This window comes from Thalassophryne amazonica, chromosome 4 (genome assembly GCF_902500255.1).
Source record: "Thalassophryne amazonica chromosome 4, fThaAma1.1, whole genome shotgun sequence".
Classification (NCBI taxonomy): domain Eukaryota; kingdom Metazoa; phylum Chordata; class Actinopteri; order Batrachoidiformes; family Batrachoididae; genus Thalassophryne; species Thalassophryne amazonica.
The window spans coordinates 22,366,144-22,383,459 of NC_047106.1; the positions used below are offsets into that span (position 1 = coordinate 22,366,144).

At 45.4% G+C, this 17,316-nt stretch overlaps 1 protein-coding gene across 5 annotated transcripts in view; it reads left to right on the forward strand.

The window, feature by feature from the left end:
• Positions 1-4,997: 4,997 nt before the first annotated feature.
• LOC117509510 (centrosomal protein cep57l1-like) overlaps positions 4,998-17,316 on the forward strand; it is a 43,072-nt gene continuing 30,753 nt past the window's right edge. For 3 of the 5 annotated variants that reach the window (XR_004560419.1, XM_034169231.1, XM_034169234.1), the window contains exon 1: positions 4,998-5,079. The gene's annotated coding sequence lies outside the window, so the exon portion shown is untranslated. Of the gene's footprint in view, positions 5,080-13,908; positions 15,547-17,128; positions 17,135-17,316 lie in introns of those variants that run through there. The other 2 variants (XM_034169232.1, XM_034169233.1) reach the window with 2 other exon arrangements.

The window sequence follows — 17,316 nt, forward strand, 5'->3', positions numbered from 1 at the left end:
GCCTACAGCACAGGTGAAATCACAAATGCAGGAAGAATTGTCATGTGTTAGATGTCCTGAACCCTCCTGCATGTGCAGTGGTAAGTGCTGGAACAACATGAGGTCGAGGCCTGACAAGTACTGAACCCTCTGTGGATAAGCCAACTGAAGCACCAGAAGAACAGGTAGTATGTGGAATAAGTCCCACGTGTACTGGGCAGCTGCACACGTGCAATTGAAAGTGTCAGAAGAACAGGCGGCAAGTGGTATAAATCCCGACCCATACTGGGCTGCTGCATATGAGCAATCACAAATGCTGGAAGAACAGGCAACATCTCGTCAACATTATGACCCAGTGGGCAGTTCAAGCTCAGGAAGCATAGCCAATGTATGGAAGCAGTCTGGTGCTGTACTGGGCCCACAGTAAATGTGACTGATATTGAGCCAGCTGCATCTGAGCAATCTTGAGCACTGGAAGATTAGGTGGTTTGTGCTAGAGCTAGTAACTGGTGATAGGCACACTGCATATGAACAATTGGGAGTGCGGGAGTGTGGTAGACGTCCCGACTCGTATTGGGGTGCCGCACATAAGCATTCATTAGTGCCAGAAGAACAGTCAATAGGTCCTGACTCGCATTGTTCCCTGCATGCACAATTGGAAGTGATGGAAGAATAGCCAATATATGAACAGACCCTTCAGATATTTTATTTCAACAATTTGACATTTAAATTACTGCATGCTGCCCATTCTTCCAGCATGGGTCGGAACCTCTACCCAGTCAATGTCAGGATTTAACCAAATAATGATAATAATTCATTATATATATATATATATATATATATATGATTATTTGTTGAAATCCTGGCATTGGCTGGGAGGTTCTGACTCATGCTGGAAGAATGGGCAGCATGGAGTAATTTAATATTTTAAATTTTAATAACATTTTAATTTGGGAGAGCTGTTCAAGGAACACAAAATAAGCAAGTGTGCAAGTTTGAATAAACCTGCCGTTACATTAGACACTTTATTAATCTGTCTTTCAGGGAGGAACGATTAGCTCTTTTATTAAGGTGCATATTTGTCTCAACATTTAGCTAAATATTTAGCATGATGTTTGTACATATTAGGCTACATGTGTAAATACTGAGCATTAACTAATCTGCAAAAGTTTTAGGTTTGACAGAAATTCAATCATGTAGTGTTTTTCTTTTTTTCCTCCCAATTTTTGATAGTGCAGCAGATAAGAGAATATTTAGAGCAGAATCCTGCAAATGGTGATAAAAGCATCAAAATCCATCCATCCATCCATTTTCTTCCGCTTTATCCGGAGTCGGGTCGCGGGGGCAGCAGCTCAAGCAAAGCCGCCCAGACCTCCCGATCCACACACACCTCCTCCAGCTCCTCCGGGGGAACCCCAAGGCGTTCCCAAGCCAGCCGAGAGATGTAGTCTCTCCAGCGTGTCCTGGGTCTTCCCCGGGGCCTCCTCCCAGTGGGACGTGCCCGGAACACCTCTCCAGCGAGGCGTCCAGGGGGCATCCGGAAAAGATGCCCGAGCCACCTCAACTGACTCCTTTCGACGTGGAGGAGCAGCGGCTCGACTCCGAGCTCCTCCTGAGTGACAGAGCTCCTCACCCTATCTCTAAGGGAGCGCCCAGCCACCCTGCGGAGGAAACTCATCTTGGCAGCTTGTACTCGCGATCTCGTTCTTTCGGTCATGAGCCAAATCTCATGACCATAGGTGAGGATCGGAACGTAGCTCGATCGGTAAATCGAGAGCTTTGCCCCCCTACTCAGCTCTCTCTTCACCACGACGGTCCGATACAGCGACCGCATCACTGCAGATGCTGCACCAATCCGTCTATCGATCTCACGCTCCATCCGTCCCTCACTCGTGAACAAGACCCCGAGATACTTAAACTCCTCCACTTGAGGCAAGGACACTCCACCGACCTGAAGAGGGCAAAGCACCTTTTTCCAGTCGAGAACCATGGCCTCGGATTTGGAGGTGCTGATTTTCATCCCGGACGCTTCACACTCGGCTGCAAACCACCCCAGTGCACGCTGAAGGTCCTGATTTGACGAAGCCAACAGAACCACATCGTCCGCAAACAGCAGAGACGAGATTCTGTGGTTCCCAAACCAGACCCCCTCTACACCCTGGCTGCACCTAGAAATTATGTCCATAAAAATAATGAACAGAATCGGTGACAAAGGGCAGCCCTGGCGGAGGCCAACGTGCACTGGAAACAGGTTTGACTTACTACCGGCAATGCGAACCAAGCTCCTGCTGCGGTCGTACAGGGACCGGATAGCCCTTAGCAAAGGACCCCGGATCCCGTACTCCCGGAGCACTCCCCACAGGGTGCGCCGAGGGACACGGTCGAATGCCTTCTCCAGATCCACAAAACACATGTGGACTGGTTGGGCAAACTCCCATGAACCCTCGAGCACCCGATGGAGCGTGTAGAGCTGGTCCAGTGTGCCGCGACCAGGACGAAAACCACACTGCTCCTCCTGAATCCGAGGTTCAACCATCGGTCGAATTCTCCTCTCCAGTACTCTGGAATAGACCTTACCGGGGAGGCTGAGGAGTGTGATCCCCCTATAGTTGGAACACACCCTCTGGTCCCCCTTCTTAAACAGAGGGACCACCACCCCGGTCTGCCAATCCAGAGGCACTGTCCCCGATCGCCACGCGATGTTGCAGAGGCGTGTCAGTCAAGACAGCCCCACAACATCCAGAGACTTAAGGTACTCAGGACGGATTTCATCCACCCCAGGAGCCTTGCCACCGAGGAGCTTTCTAACCACCTCGGTGACTTTGGACTGGGTAATGGATAAGTCCGCCTCCGAGTCCCCAGTCTCTGCTTCCTCTTTGGAAGACGTGACGATGGGATTGAGGAGATCCTCGAAGTACTCCTTCCACCGCCCGACAACATCCCCAGTCAGGGTCAACAGCTCCCCACCCGCACCGTAAACAGTGCTGGTGGAGAGCTGCTTCCGCCTCCTGAGGCGTCGGACGGTTTGCCAGAATCTCTTCGAGGCCGACCGATAGTCCTCCATAGCCTCCCCGAACTCCTCCCAGACCCGAGTTTTTGCCTCTGCGACCGCACGGGCTGCGGCACGCTTGGCCTGCCGGTACCTGTCAGCTGCATCTGGGGTCCCACCTACCAACAAAGATAAGTAGGACTCCTTCTTCAGCTTGATGGCATCCCTTACTTCTGGTGTCCACCACCGGGTTCGGGGATTGCCGCCGTGACAGGCACCAGAGACCTTGCGACCACAGCTACGAGCAGCCGCATTGACAAAGGAGGTGGAGAACATGGTCCACTCGGACTCCATGTCTCTAACCTCCCCCGGGATCTGGGAGAAGCTCTCCCGGAGGTGGGAGTTGAAGACCTCGCTGACAGAGGGTTCCGCCAGTCGTTCCCAGCAGACCCTCACGATACGTTTGGGCCTGCCAGGTCTTACCAGCTTCCTACCCTCCCAGCGGATCCAACTCACCACCAGGTGGTGATCAGTCGACAGCTCTGCCCCTCTCTTCACCCGAGTGTCCGAGACACGTGGCAGAAGGTCAAATGATACGACTACAAAGTCGATCATCGACCTCCGGCTCTGGGTGTCCTGGTGCCACGTGCACTTGTGGACACCCTTGTGCTCGAACATGGTTTTCGTGATGGACAAACTGTGACTAGCACAGAAGTCCAACAACTGAACACCACTCGGGTTCAGATCGGGGAGGCCGTGCTTCCCGATCACCCCCCTCCAGGTCTCACTGTCGCCGCCCACGTGGGTGTTGAAATCCCCCAGGAGAACAATGGAGTCCCCAGTCGGAACGCTATCTAGTACCCCTCCCAGGGACTCCAGGAAGGTCGGGTACTCTGCACTGCTGCTCGGCCCGTAGGCCGAGACAACGGTGAGAGACCTGTCCCCGACCCGAAGGCGTAGGGACGCGACCCTCTCGTTCACCGGAGTGAACTCCAACACTTGGCGACTGAGCTGGGGAGCAATAAGCAATGCGACCCCAGCACTCCACCTCTCCCCGTGGGCGACGCCAGAAAAATGAAGCGTCCAGCCCCTCTCCAGGAGTTGGGTACCAGAGCCCAAGCTGTGCGTGGAGGTGAGCCCGACTATCTCTAGTCGGTATCTCTCAACCTCCCGCACAAGCTCAGGCTCCTTCCCCCCTAGCGAGGTGACATTCCATGTCCCAACAGCCAGGGGCTGTGAGCATGGACCGGGCCGCAGGGCCACCCGTCCTCGACAGCCACCCAATCCTCTCTGCACCCGACCCCCATGGCTCCCTCTGCAGGTGGTGAACCCACAGGAGGGTGTATATATATATATATATATATATATATACACACACACACACACACATCAGTTTGTTGCAGTAATAATTTTTGGTTTGAACTGGTTTAGTTAATAAAATGTTTACATGTCATTGTGCATAAATAACACGCGTTCCATGTATAAATATCACACAAAAACAGCATAAAAAACTTGTTTACATCGTGAATACGAAGTGAAAGGTAACAAACACACAGTATTACTGAAAGTTCAGCGTAAAAAAAAATACTATTTTAAACACTGTTTACGTGTGTAACATCAGGTGCTCTGAGCCGTAGAAACGTCTTTATTTAAGTTACAGTGAAATGTTAATAAAATACCTGAAGATGATAACGAAGCTCCTCTTCCATGGAGCCGAGACTTGGTAGAGTGTCCGCTGAAAGGCGCTCCATTCTTACTGCTGCAGACTCCAAAGACGAAAAATGCGCTAACAGTTTCTTAAAACTGTAAACACAACCTCTTGCAATGAACGCGAAATTACACTGCCTGGAGGGAAACAATATTCTCGAAGAATTAAGTCATTCTTTATGACGTACAGCAACTGTTGGTGTGTTGGTCGGAGTGAACCAACGTTTAAAACAAACGCACACCCGGAAATGTAGTTCTTCACCTGCAGAGACTTTATCATTTAGATAGTGATTTGTTTTAATAAAACTACAGTAACCGTAAGCCATCTGTGAGGGCGAGAAGAGGGTTTGCAGGGCTTGCTGTGGAGTTTTTGAAGCCTCGTTCGTTGTAATTTCTATTTTGTGGTGAGTAGTTTCACAAATTTGTACCTAAGTATATTGCTTATAGACTTAATTTAGCTACCTTGAAATTTTAACTCTCTAGCTTAGCTCGTGTTGGCAGGCATGGAGGTAACTAGCGTAGTAGGCGTATCTGAAAGCTAACTTGCGCTATGCTGCTAGCCTGCATTGGTAGCGTGTTATATAACCTTAATATGCATAGCTATGTCGCGGACATGAACGAGCGAAGCTCGTCAGCATCTCACTGTCATTTTAGAGTAGCGGCCATGTCCAAAAAAGACTGCTAGAAAACGGTGATACCCGTCCCGGCGGTAGAACAAAATGAGACCTGTATTATTTAAAGGGTATGGATGTCTACTTTTAGAAAATCATGGTTGTACTAAATTAAAATGTGTACAATGCATCAGATTAACCCCCTGTTTGCCAAAACATTAACATGTCTTTGTACTGCAATATTTGATATTCACCTGGTAAAGAGGCATAATATGTAATCAGAGCGTCAATTAACCCCAGCTTTCAGGTGTAAGGCATACCTCTACACACATTTTTGGGGTTTAATGTGGTTTTTATCCTACTGTGGGGATATTAACCCTTAGAACTCAAATTTTTTTATGAATTTTTCCGACATGTTTTGTTGATGCTTTGATTATAGCATCAAAAAAACTTTTTGTCTGCTACTTGAAGAGAAACAACTGATTTTGACTAATTTGAGTATGCTAATTTCAAATATGCAAACAGAATTTCTCTAGCACATCAAGATTTTGAGTGATGTGACTAGACCAATAAACGCCAGTCGCCAAATTGTTCTCAATGATTTTATTAGAAACGAACACACAACTGGTGAAAAAAAATTACACAGATACCAAAATATCAATCATTATGAGCAAACTCAAATTAATACACTCCACAATTAGTCTTAACAGTTCAAAAGTGAGCCAAACACTTGCTCTTGCGGGTCACAGACGTTTCACGCTGTAGAAACCAGCAGTAGTCACCCATCATGTTTGCATTATAACGCCCCTGGTACCTGGTCTCTATTTCAGAGATATCTTGGTGGAATCTTTCACCATGCTCATCACTCACATCACCCAAATTGGGTGGAAAGAACTCAAGATGAGAGTGCAGGAAGTGAATCTTAAGTGACATTCTGCAGCCCATGCATTTGTATGATTTGAGCAAGTTGTCAACTAGTTCTTCATACACTCAACAAAAATATAAATGCAACACTTTTGGTTTTGCTCCCATTTTGTATGAGATGAACTCAAAGATCTAAAACTTTTTCCACATACACAATATCACCATTTCCCTCAAATATTGTTCACAAACCAGTCTAAATCTGTGATAGTGAGCACTTCTCCTTTGCTGAGATTAATCCATCCCACCTCACAGGTGTGCCATATCAAGATGCTGATTAGACACCATGATTAGTGCACAGGTGTGCCTTAGACTGCCCACAATAAAAGGCCACTCTGAAAGGTGCAGTTTTATCACACAGCACAATGCCACAGATGTCACAAGATTTGAGGGAGCGTGCAATTGGCATGCTGACAGCAGGAATGTCAACCAGAGCTGTTGCTCGTGTATTGAATGTTTATTTCTCTACCATAATCCGTCTCCAAAGGCGTTTCAGAGAATTTGGCAGTACATCCAACCAGCCTCACAACCGCAGACCACGTGTAACCACACCAGCCCAGGACCTCCACATCCAGCATGTTCACCTCCAAGATCGTCTGAGACCAGCCACTCGGACAGCTGCTGAAACAATCGGTTTGCATAACCAAAGAATTTCTTCACAAACTGTCAGAAACTGTCTCAGGGAAGCCCATCTGCATGCTCGTCGTCCTCATCGGGGTCTCGACCTGACTCCAGTTTGTCGTCGTAACCGGCTTGAGTGGGCAAATGCTCACATTCGCTGGCGTTTGGCACGTTGGAGAGGTGTTCTTTTCACGGATGAAACTCAGTTCACACTGTCCAGGGCAGATGGCAGACAGCGTGTGTGGCGTCGTGTGGGTGAATGGTTTTCTGATGTCAATGTTGTGGATCGAGTGGCCCATGGTGGCGGTGGGGTTATGGTATGGGCAGGCGTCTGTTATGGACAAAGAACACAGGTGCATTTTATTGATTTCATTTCGAATGCACAGAGATACCGTGACGAGATCCTGAGGCCCATTGTTGTGCCATACATCCAAGAACATCACCTCATGTTGCAGCAGGATAATGCACAGCCCCATGTTGCAAGGATCTGTACACAATTCTTGGAACCTGAAAATGTCCCAGTTCTTGCATGGCCGGCATACTCACCGGACATGTCACCCATTGAGCATGTTTGGGATGCTCTGGACCGGCGTATACGACAGCGTGTACCAGTTCCTGCCAATATCCAGCAACTTCAAAATTGAAGAGGAGTGGACCAACATTCCACAGGACACAATTGACAACCTGATCAACTCTATGCGAAGGAGATGTGTTGCACTGCATGAGGCAAATGGTGGTCACACCAGATACTGACAGGTATCCCCCCCCCCAATAAAACAAAACTGCACCTTTCAGAGTGGCCTTTTAGGTCTCTCTCTTCTAAGTCCCTGTTGGTAAATGATATAATAATTGATCAACATATTGATTTATTCTGCCTAACAGAAACCTGGTTACAGCAGGATGAATATGTTAGTTTAAATGAGTCAACACCCCCGAGTCACACTAACTGTCAGAATGCTCGTAGCACGGGCCGGGGCGGAGGATTAGCAGCAATCTTCCATTCCAGCTTATTAATTAATCAAAAACCCAGACAGAGCTTTAATTCATTTGAAAGCTTGTCTCTTAGTCTTGTCCATCCAAATTGGAAGTCCCAAAAACCAGTTTTATTTGTTATTATCTATCGTCCACCTGGTCGTTACTGTGAGTTTCTCTGTGAATTTTCAGACCTTTTGTCTGACTTAGTGCTTAGCTCAGATAAGATAATTATAGTGGGCGATTTTAACATCCACACAGATGCTGAGAATGACAGCCTCAACACTGCATTTAATCTATTATTAGACTCTATTGGCTTTGCTCAAAAAGTAAATGAGTCCACCCACCACTTTAATCATATCTTAGATCTTGTTCTGACTTATGGTATGGAAATAGAAGACTTAACAGTATTCCCTGAAAACTCCCTTCTGTCTGATCATTTCTTAATAACATTTACATTTACTCTGATGGACTACCCAGCAGTGGGGAATAAGTTTCATTACACTAGAAGTCTTTCAGAAAGCGCTGTAACTAGGTTTAAGGATATGATTCCTTCTTTATGTTCTCTAATGCCATATACCAACACAGTGCAGAGTAGCTACCTAAACTCTGTAAGGGAGATAGAGTATCTCGTCAATAGTTTTACATCCTCATTGAAGACAACTTTGGATGCTGTAGCTCCTCTGAAAAAGAGAGCTTTAAATCAGAAGTGTCTGACTCCGTGGTATAACTCACAAACTCGTAGCTTAAAGCAGATAACCCGTAAGTTGGAGAGGAAATGACGTCTCACTAATTTAGAAGATCTTCACTTAGCCTGGAAAAAGAGTCTGTTGCTCTATAAAAAAGCCCTCCGTAAAGCTAGGACATCTTTCTACTCATCACTAATTGAAGAAAATAAGAACAACCCCAGGTTTCTTTTCAGCACTGTAGCCAGGCTGACAAAGAGTCAGAGCTCTATTGAGCTGAGTATTCCATTAACTTTAACTAGTAATGACTTCATGACTTTCTTTGCTAACAAAATTTTAACTATTAGAGAAAAAATTACTCATAACCATCCCAAAGACGTATCGTTATCTTTGGCTGCTTTCAGTGATGCCGGTATTTGGTTAGACTCTTTCTCTCCGATTGTTCTGTCTGAGTTATTTTCATTAGTTACTTCATCCAAACCATCAACATGTTTATTAGACCCCATTCCTACCAGGCTGCTCAAGGAAGCCCTACCATTATTTAATGCTTCGATCTTAAATATGATCAATCTATCTTTGTTAGTTGGCTATGTACCACAGGCTTTTAAGGTGGCAGTAATTAAACCATTACTTAAAAAGCCATCACTTGACCCAGCTATCTTAGCTAATTATAGGCCAATCTCCAACCTTCCTTTTCTCTCAAAAATTCTTGAAAGGGTAGTTGTAAAACAGCTAACTGATCATCTGCAGAGGAATGGTCTATTTGAAGAGTTTCAGTCAGGTTTTAGAATTCATCATAGTACAGAAACAGCATTAGTGAAGGTTACAAATGATCTTCTTATGGCCTCGGACAGTGGACTCATCTCTGTGCTTGTTCTGTTAGACCTCAGTGCTGCTTTTGATACTGTTGACCATAAAATTTTATTACAGAGATTAGAGCATGCCATAGGTATTAAAGGCACTGCGCTGCGGTGGTTTGAATCAATCAATCAATCAATTTTTTTATATAGCGCCAAATCACAACAAACAGTTGCCCCAAGGCGCTTTATATTGTAAGGCAAGGCCATACAATAATTATGTAAAACCCCAACGGTCAAAACGACCCCCTGTGAGCAAGCACTTGGCTACAGTGGGAAGGAAAAACTCCCTTTTAACAGGAAGAAACCTCCAGCAGAACCAGGCTCAGGGAGGGGCAGTCTTCTGCTGGGACTGGTTGGGGCTGAGGGAGAGAACCAGGAAAAAGACATGCTGTGGAGGGGAGCAGAGATCGATCACTAATGATTAAATGCAGAGTGGTGCATACAGAGCAAAAAGAGAAAGAAACAGTGCATCATGGGAACCCCCCAGCAGTCTAAGTCTATAGCAGCATAACTAAGGGATGGTTCAGGGTCACCTGATCCAGCCCTAACTATAAGCTTTAGCAAAAAGGAAAGTTTTAAGCCTAATCTTAAAAGTAGAGAGGGTGTCTGTCTCCCTGATCTGAATTGGGAGCTGGTTCCACAGGAGAGGAGCCTGAAAGCTGAAGGCTCTGCCTCCCATTCTACTCTTACAAACCCTAGGAACTACAAGTAAGCCTGCAGTCTGAGAGCGAAGCGCTCTATTGGGGTGATATGGTACTACGAGGTCCCTAAGATAAGATGGGACCTGATTATTCAAAGCCTTATAAGTAAGAAGAAGAATTTTAAATTCTATTCTAGAATTAACAGGAAGCTAATGAAGAGAGGCCAATATGGGTGAGATATGCTCTCTCCTTCTAGTCCCTGTCAGTACTCTAGCTGCAGCATTTTGAATTAACTGAAGGCTTTTTAGGGAACTTTTAGGACAACCTGATAATAATGAATTACAATAGTCCAGCCTAGAGGAAATAAATGCATGAATTAGTTTTTCAGCATCACTCTGAGACAAGACCTTTCTGATTTTAGAGATATTGCGTAAATGCAAAAAGGCAGTCCTACATATTTGTTTAATATGCGCTTTGAATGACATATCCTGATCAAAAATGACTCCAAGATTTCTCACAGTATTACTAGAGGTCAGGGTAATGCCATCCAGAGTAAGGATCTGGTTAGACACCATGTTTCTAAGATTTGTGGGGCCAAGTACAATAACTTCAGTTTTATCTGAGTTTAAAAGCAGGAAATTAGAGGTCATCCATGTCTTTATGTCTGTAAGACAATCCTGCAGTTTAGCTAATTGGTGTGTGTCCTCTGGCTTCATGGATAGATAAAGCTGGGTATCATCTGCGTAACAATGAAAATTTAAGCAATACCGTCTAATAATACTGCCTAAGGGAAGCATGTATAAAGTGAATAAAATTGGTCCTAGCACAGAACCTTGTGGAACTCCATAATTAACTTTAGTCTGTGAAGAAGATTCCCCATTTACATGAACAAATTGTAATCTATTAGACAAATATGATTCAAACCACCGCAGCGCAGTGCCTTTAATACCTATGGCATGCTCTAATCTCTGTAATAAAATTTTATGGTCAACAGTATCAAAAGCAGCACTGAGGTCTAACAGAACAAGCACAGAGATGAGTCCACTGTCCGAGGCCATAAGAAGATCATTTGTAACCTTCACTAATGCTGTTTCTGTACTATGATGAATTCTAAAACCTGACTGAAACTCTTCAAATAGACCATTCCTCTGCAGATGATCAGTTAGCTGTTTTACAACTACCCTTTCAAGAATTTTTGAGAGAAAAGGAAGGTTGGAGATTGGCCTATAATTAGCTAAGATAGCTGGGTCAAGTGATGGCTTTTTAAGTAAAGAATCATATTTGTCTAATAGATTACAATTTGTTCATGTAAATGGGGAATCTTCTTCACAGACTAAAGTTAATTATGGAGTTCCACAAGGTTCTGTGCTAGGACCAATTTTATTCACTTTATACATGCTTCCCTTAGGCAGTATTATTAGACGGTATTGCTTAAATTTTCATTGTTATGCAGATGATACCCAGCTTTATCTATCCATGAAGCCAGAGGACACACACCAATTAGCTAAATTGCAGGATTGTCTTACAGACATAAAGACATGGATGACCTCTAATTTCCTGCTTTTAAACTCAGATAAAACTGAAGTTATTGTACTTGGCCCCACAAATCTTAGAAACATGGTGTCTAACCAGATCCTTACTCTGGATGGCATTACCCTGACCTCTAGTAATACTGTGAGAAATCTTGGAGTCATTTTTGATCAGGATATGTCATTCAAAGCGCATATTAAACAAATATGTAGGACTGCTTTTTTGCATTTACGCAATATCTCTAAAATCAGAAAGGTCTTGTCTCAGAGTGATGCTGAAAAACTAATTCATGCATTTATTTCCTCTAGGCTGGACTATTGTAATTCATTATTTTCAGGTTGTCCTAAAAGTTCCCTAAAAAGCCTTTAGTTAATTCAAAATGCTGCAGCTAGAGTACTGACGGGGACTAGAAGGAGAGAGCATATCTCACCCATATTGGCCTCTCTTCATTGGCTTCCTGTTAATTCTAGAATAGAATTTAAAATTCTTCTTCTTACTTATAAGGTTTTGAATAATCAGGTCCCATCTTATCTTAGGGACCTCGTAGTACCATATCACCCCAATAGAGCGCTTCGCTCTCAGACTGCAGGCTTACTTGTAGTTCCTAGGGTTTGTAAGAGTAGAATGGGAGGCAGAGCCTTCAGCTTTCAGGCTCCTCTCCTGTGGAACCAGCTCCCAATTCAGATCAGGGAGACAGACACCCTCTCTACTTTTAAGATTAGGCTTAAAACTTTCCTTTTTGCTAAAGCTTATAGTTAGGGCTGGATCAGGTGACCCTGAACCATCCCTTAGTTATGCTGCTATAGACTTAGACTGCTGGGGGGTTCCCATGATGCACTGAGTGTTTCTTTCTCTTTTTGCTCTGTATGCACCACTCTGCATTTAATCATTAGTGATCGATCTCTGCTCCCCTCCACAGCATGTCTTTTTCCTGGTTCTCTCCCTCAGCCCCAACCAGTCCCAGCAGAAGACTGCCCCTCCCTGAGCCTGGTTCTGCTGGAGGTTTCTTCCTGTTAAAGGGAGTTTTTCCTTCCCACTGTAGCCAAGTGCTTGCTCACAGGGGGTCGTTTTGACCGTTGGGGTTTTACATAATTATTGTATGGCCTTGCCTTACAATATAAAGCGCCTTGGGGCAACTGTTTGTTGTGATTTGGCGCTATATAAAAAAATTGATTGATTGATTGATTATTGTGGGCAGTCTAAGGCACACCTGTGCACTAATCATGGTGTCTAATCAGCATCTTGGTATGGCACACCTGTGAGGTGGGATGGATTATCTCAGCAAAGGAGAAGTGCTCACTATCACAGATTTAGACTGATTTGTGAACAATACTTGAGGGAAATGATGATATTGTGTATGTGGAAAAAGTTTTAGATCTTTGAGTTCATCTCATACAAAATGGGAGCAAAACCAAAAGTGTTGCGTTTATATTTTTGTTGAGTGTAGTTTGTGGCTGCCCAAGAAATTCTGTACCACTTGCACAAATGATTCCCATGCTCTTAGTTCAAGGGGTCTGAGCTTAGATGGAAAGTCTTTGTCTCTAATAAGCTCACGTATTTGAGGTCCATCAAAAATCCCAGCTTTAAGCTTGGCATCACTTTGGCCTGCCCCATATTTTTGCTTCAGGTATTTAAAGCCATCTGAGCTATGATCCATTGCCTTCACAAAGTTCTTGATGAGGCCAAGTTTTATATGCAGGGGAAGAAGGTATACTTTCTGTGGATCAATCAATGCCTGGTGTTTTACATTGTGTTTTCCAACTATGTGTTGGACTCGTTCCGGCCACATTTTGATTTTGATAGATTGTTGCTTTCTCATAAACATTTGCAGTGTGCTAGGTTTGATGCATTTGCCAAATATCTGTGTCCCTGTCTCACTTTAACTCTGTCTGCTTTGTGTTTTCATTTAGTCACACTCTTGACACCTGTTCACAAATCTTTCTTTTCTTCACTCCACCTTGTGTTGTCCTCCCTCACTGTCTTGCACAATGTAGTATCTTCGTCCACTAGCCATGCCCCCTTCTTGATTGTTCCTCACGTGCACCTTGTTACACCTATCTTATTTAATCTCCACCCAGCCACCACTCCCTTGCTCGTTTGTTGTCCTTGTACACTTGCCAGCTCTGTTTCCAATCCAGTTTTTGCTTTGCCGTGTATTCTGATCCTGTTTTGTATTTTTGACTTTGCCTTTTGCCTCGCCCTTGGTGTCTGTGTCTGCTCGTGCCTCTGAACCCTGCTAAACCTTGACTGCGTTTTTGCCTGACCCTGTTTGTGCTTCTGCCCCGCTGACTGATCACCTGTGTACCAAAACAGAGCCTGAATTAAAGACAATGATCTCTTCTACATCTAAGCCTAGTCTGAGAGTTTGCATTTTGGGTCCTAACAATTCAGGTGCCTGCCATCTGCCCAGCCTGACAGAACAGACGAGCCAGAAAATGGACCCAGCGAACTCCACTTCGGTCACCACAGCCAACGACCTTGCTTTAATCAGAGACATTTTTTCTGAAATTGAATTCTGCTTTGACTGCTTTAGAGCCTGTTTCACACCAAAGAAAAGATTTGATTATCTTAACCAAGCCCTGGATCTTGTTGAGGCCAATGCTTGGCTGTATGGGTTTTTCCCAGACCTGGAAAAACTAGACGAGTTCTTTGCTGTTGAGAAACTTCCAGCTTGGATCGGACAGCCTGAAGGTCATCTGGCATCCAGCCTCCCGCTCTCTGACAGCGACTCCGAGTGGGAGGACATTGATGACGACGCATCATCAGAGGCTGAAGGTCAGGCGTTACAGGACACGGGTACAACACTATTTAAAATTCAAGACTTATTTTTTGAGTTTCAGGACTGCCGCAGTCGGCGGAACCAACAACACATTTTCTCAGCTCTTGATCAGATCTTTTTGGCCGAGCCTGAGCTGGTAATCAATTTTCCTGAGCTTAAGAACATTAAATCGCAGTTTGAGCAGGGTTGGGTTCCTCCCTGTATTCAGGACCCCATGGACTTTTTGTTTGAGGCCGAGCTCACTTCCACCTGTTGTGAGGAGCCGCGCGTCATAACTCTCTCAGACGCCGCCCTCGCTCCACCTTGGTACAGCATAACACCCATGAAAAATGCTTACCTTCTGCCCTGGCCATGCAGTCTAATGATCCAGTCACGTTCCATGCACAGCCAAAATCAACACCACAGAGAAGACAAGTGATGTCCTCATTGATGCTGCCAGATCCAGCGGGACCGTGCATCCCGGTCGCTAGTTCCACGCCTCAGCCGCGAAACGTAGTGCCGGTCCCAGCGCCTCGAAAGAGGAAAGCATCTCGAGTTCCTGCTCCACGCTGCTCCACACTTCCAGAACCGACAGAACAGCCCTGGACAGGAGGTCAGTCTTCACAGATGAGTGCTACGCTGAAATCGGCATCTCCGCTCCCTCCTCCCGTTCCCTCTCCACGTATGCTACGGCCACATCAGCTGCTGCCGGCTCCGACAAGCTCTGCGCCCCGACAGCCCGAAGCTCCAACTTTGCCTGAACCCTTGACGGTGGAAGGTTCTCCGGAACCATCAATTCCGTGTCCAGTTCCTGTATCAACCGTCAAGCCATCAGGAAGGCCCATGTCACTGCCTCAAAAAACAGCACGCGAGCTCGGTGTCTCTGCAATGGCGCCTGTGGAGTCGGCAGTTAGTCCCTCACTGCTCATCCAGACGGCACAGTTCTCTTCAGGACCACCGACCAAAGTTTCTGTGAGTACCATGACCACGAGCACAGTCGCTGGTTTCGCTTCAGCGCAGACAACAACGATGATGTCATCAGAGCTGCTTTCTCAGCTCTCACTTCAAGCCACGCCCACTACGCTGTACAAATCATCTGGATTAATTCCGTCATCGGCATTCGTCAGCTCCTCCTCTACCTGCCCTGTGGGGGATACACCAGAGGCGGCTCCAGAGGGGGGTCCCGGCACAGACAGAGCAGCAGTTCCAGAACTTTGGCAGCCAGCTCCAGTGTCCATCCTTCATGAAACCTCAGAAGACTGTGTTAATGGGTCAGTAAATAACTTTACTTTTTTTTCCTGGTTAATGCAAATCCACCTCCTTGCCTGGGTGGCTGTGAAAGACCTGTTAAAGGCGCCATGTATGATCTTGAGTAGCTTTTCTTGTGAAAATGTAGGGAATCTGTTAACAGCACTACATCTGTATGTGAGAAGTATTTCTTACAAGTATCTTATGTTACTAATGATTTCTGTGTGCTTATTGATGAGCTACAGAGTCTTTTCATCCTTCAGGTCTTCCTCTGGACTTAATTGTCGTTTAAGGGGTATTGATGGCACGCTTTCGGTAGTAGAACCCTCGTACTGGCCCCAAGACTGGCTTACCTGCTTTGACATAGTACCATAGCGGATTCTCCACCTATTGCACTCCTTAATAGAGCAGATCCCTTTTCTTGGTGGGATCTCATTTCATGGGCTGGGGGCCAAATCATGTGATGGGATGCTGAAGGTTTTGGGGTTGTGGATCAGACCTGTTTATGCTACATGGCCGCTCGTCTTCAACGTGTGCTACAATACATTCAATAACCTTTTGCTCTGCTGTCCAAGTACTGTTGAGTTCAGGTTCCTGTACCGCTATGGATGGATTGGGGTGTTCAATTCTTTGTATTTTGAGCTTAAGCACCTTGGTGCCTCATGTCACCCCACTTTTTGTGCTCTCCTTAGCCCCTAGTTAAATCAATAAAACTCCATCTTTCTACCATAGCTAACTGGTTTCATGGCTCCTTAGAGGAGACTGTCTTCTGGGATTGGGGCGTGGTGAGTACTTATATGTTCCCATCTCATTGGGTTGATGGAATGTTGTGCATTTGGTTGTTTTATCAGTTGCTTTGGCACCTCTGTTTTGTAATCCCCTCCTTGAAGTACCTGGTACGCTCCCTTCAGGGTTCCACATGTGTTTCTGTACATTCCTCTGGCTCCAGTGGCTCCCTGAGTCGGTCCCCTGTTTTGGTTGTGCGCCCTCCTAAGCATCCTGGTTGCCCTTCTGACCTGGCTGCACGCCGGATTTCTAACCCTCTGATGCACCAGGTTACACCATGTGGCCGATTTCCCGCTCATGCTTGTCACCCTGTTATCCTCCCGTTTGTTCCCTGGCACATTTTTGGTCGAGTTGTCAGTCATCCGTGGGGTTTCCTGCCATGTGGTCCTCCTGGTTGTCACCCGAGTCCCTGTCTGCCCACCTCCTTGGTGTTTCTCCCGCCACCCTCCCAGTGTCGGTTTCTTTTGTTGTGGCCGTCCAGTGACAGCCGCGTGGGGGGAGGGTACTGTCAGGGATTGGGCCAGGTCAGGGCGTTGAACCCTTATTTTTCCCCTTTTCATGGTTTCCCGTCTGCTGTGGCTTTGATTTATTAGTTATTATTTTCATCATGTGTTTTTCTGTTATGTTTTTCTTGGCACTTTATTCTTATGATTCACTAGGTATTTCATTTTCATCATATGGTTATTTTCTGTTTTGTCACTTTGTTTTCTTTGTTACTTTTTACTTTGGCCTTTCACTCTGTTCTAGTTTTCAGTCATTGTTTAGTTATCTCTTGTTCTTCTTGGTTATAATATTTGTTGTACTGTTATGTCAGGATTTGTTTTGGTTATTGTTTGTTCACTGCTTCTTCTTATGGTTTGTCTTACTGCCTAGTTTTCTTTAGTCAGTTTATGTTTAATGTCATTTTAGTATTTAGCTCCATGTCTCGTATTCTAGTCCGTGTTGCCAGTTCTTGTCTAGTTTAGTCCTCATGTTCATGTTTGACTCCTGTTCAGTAATATTAGATT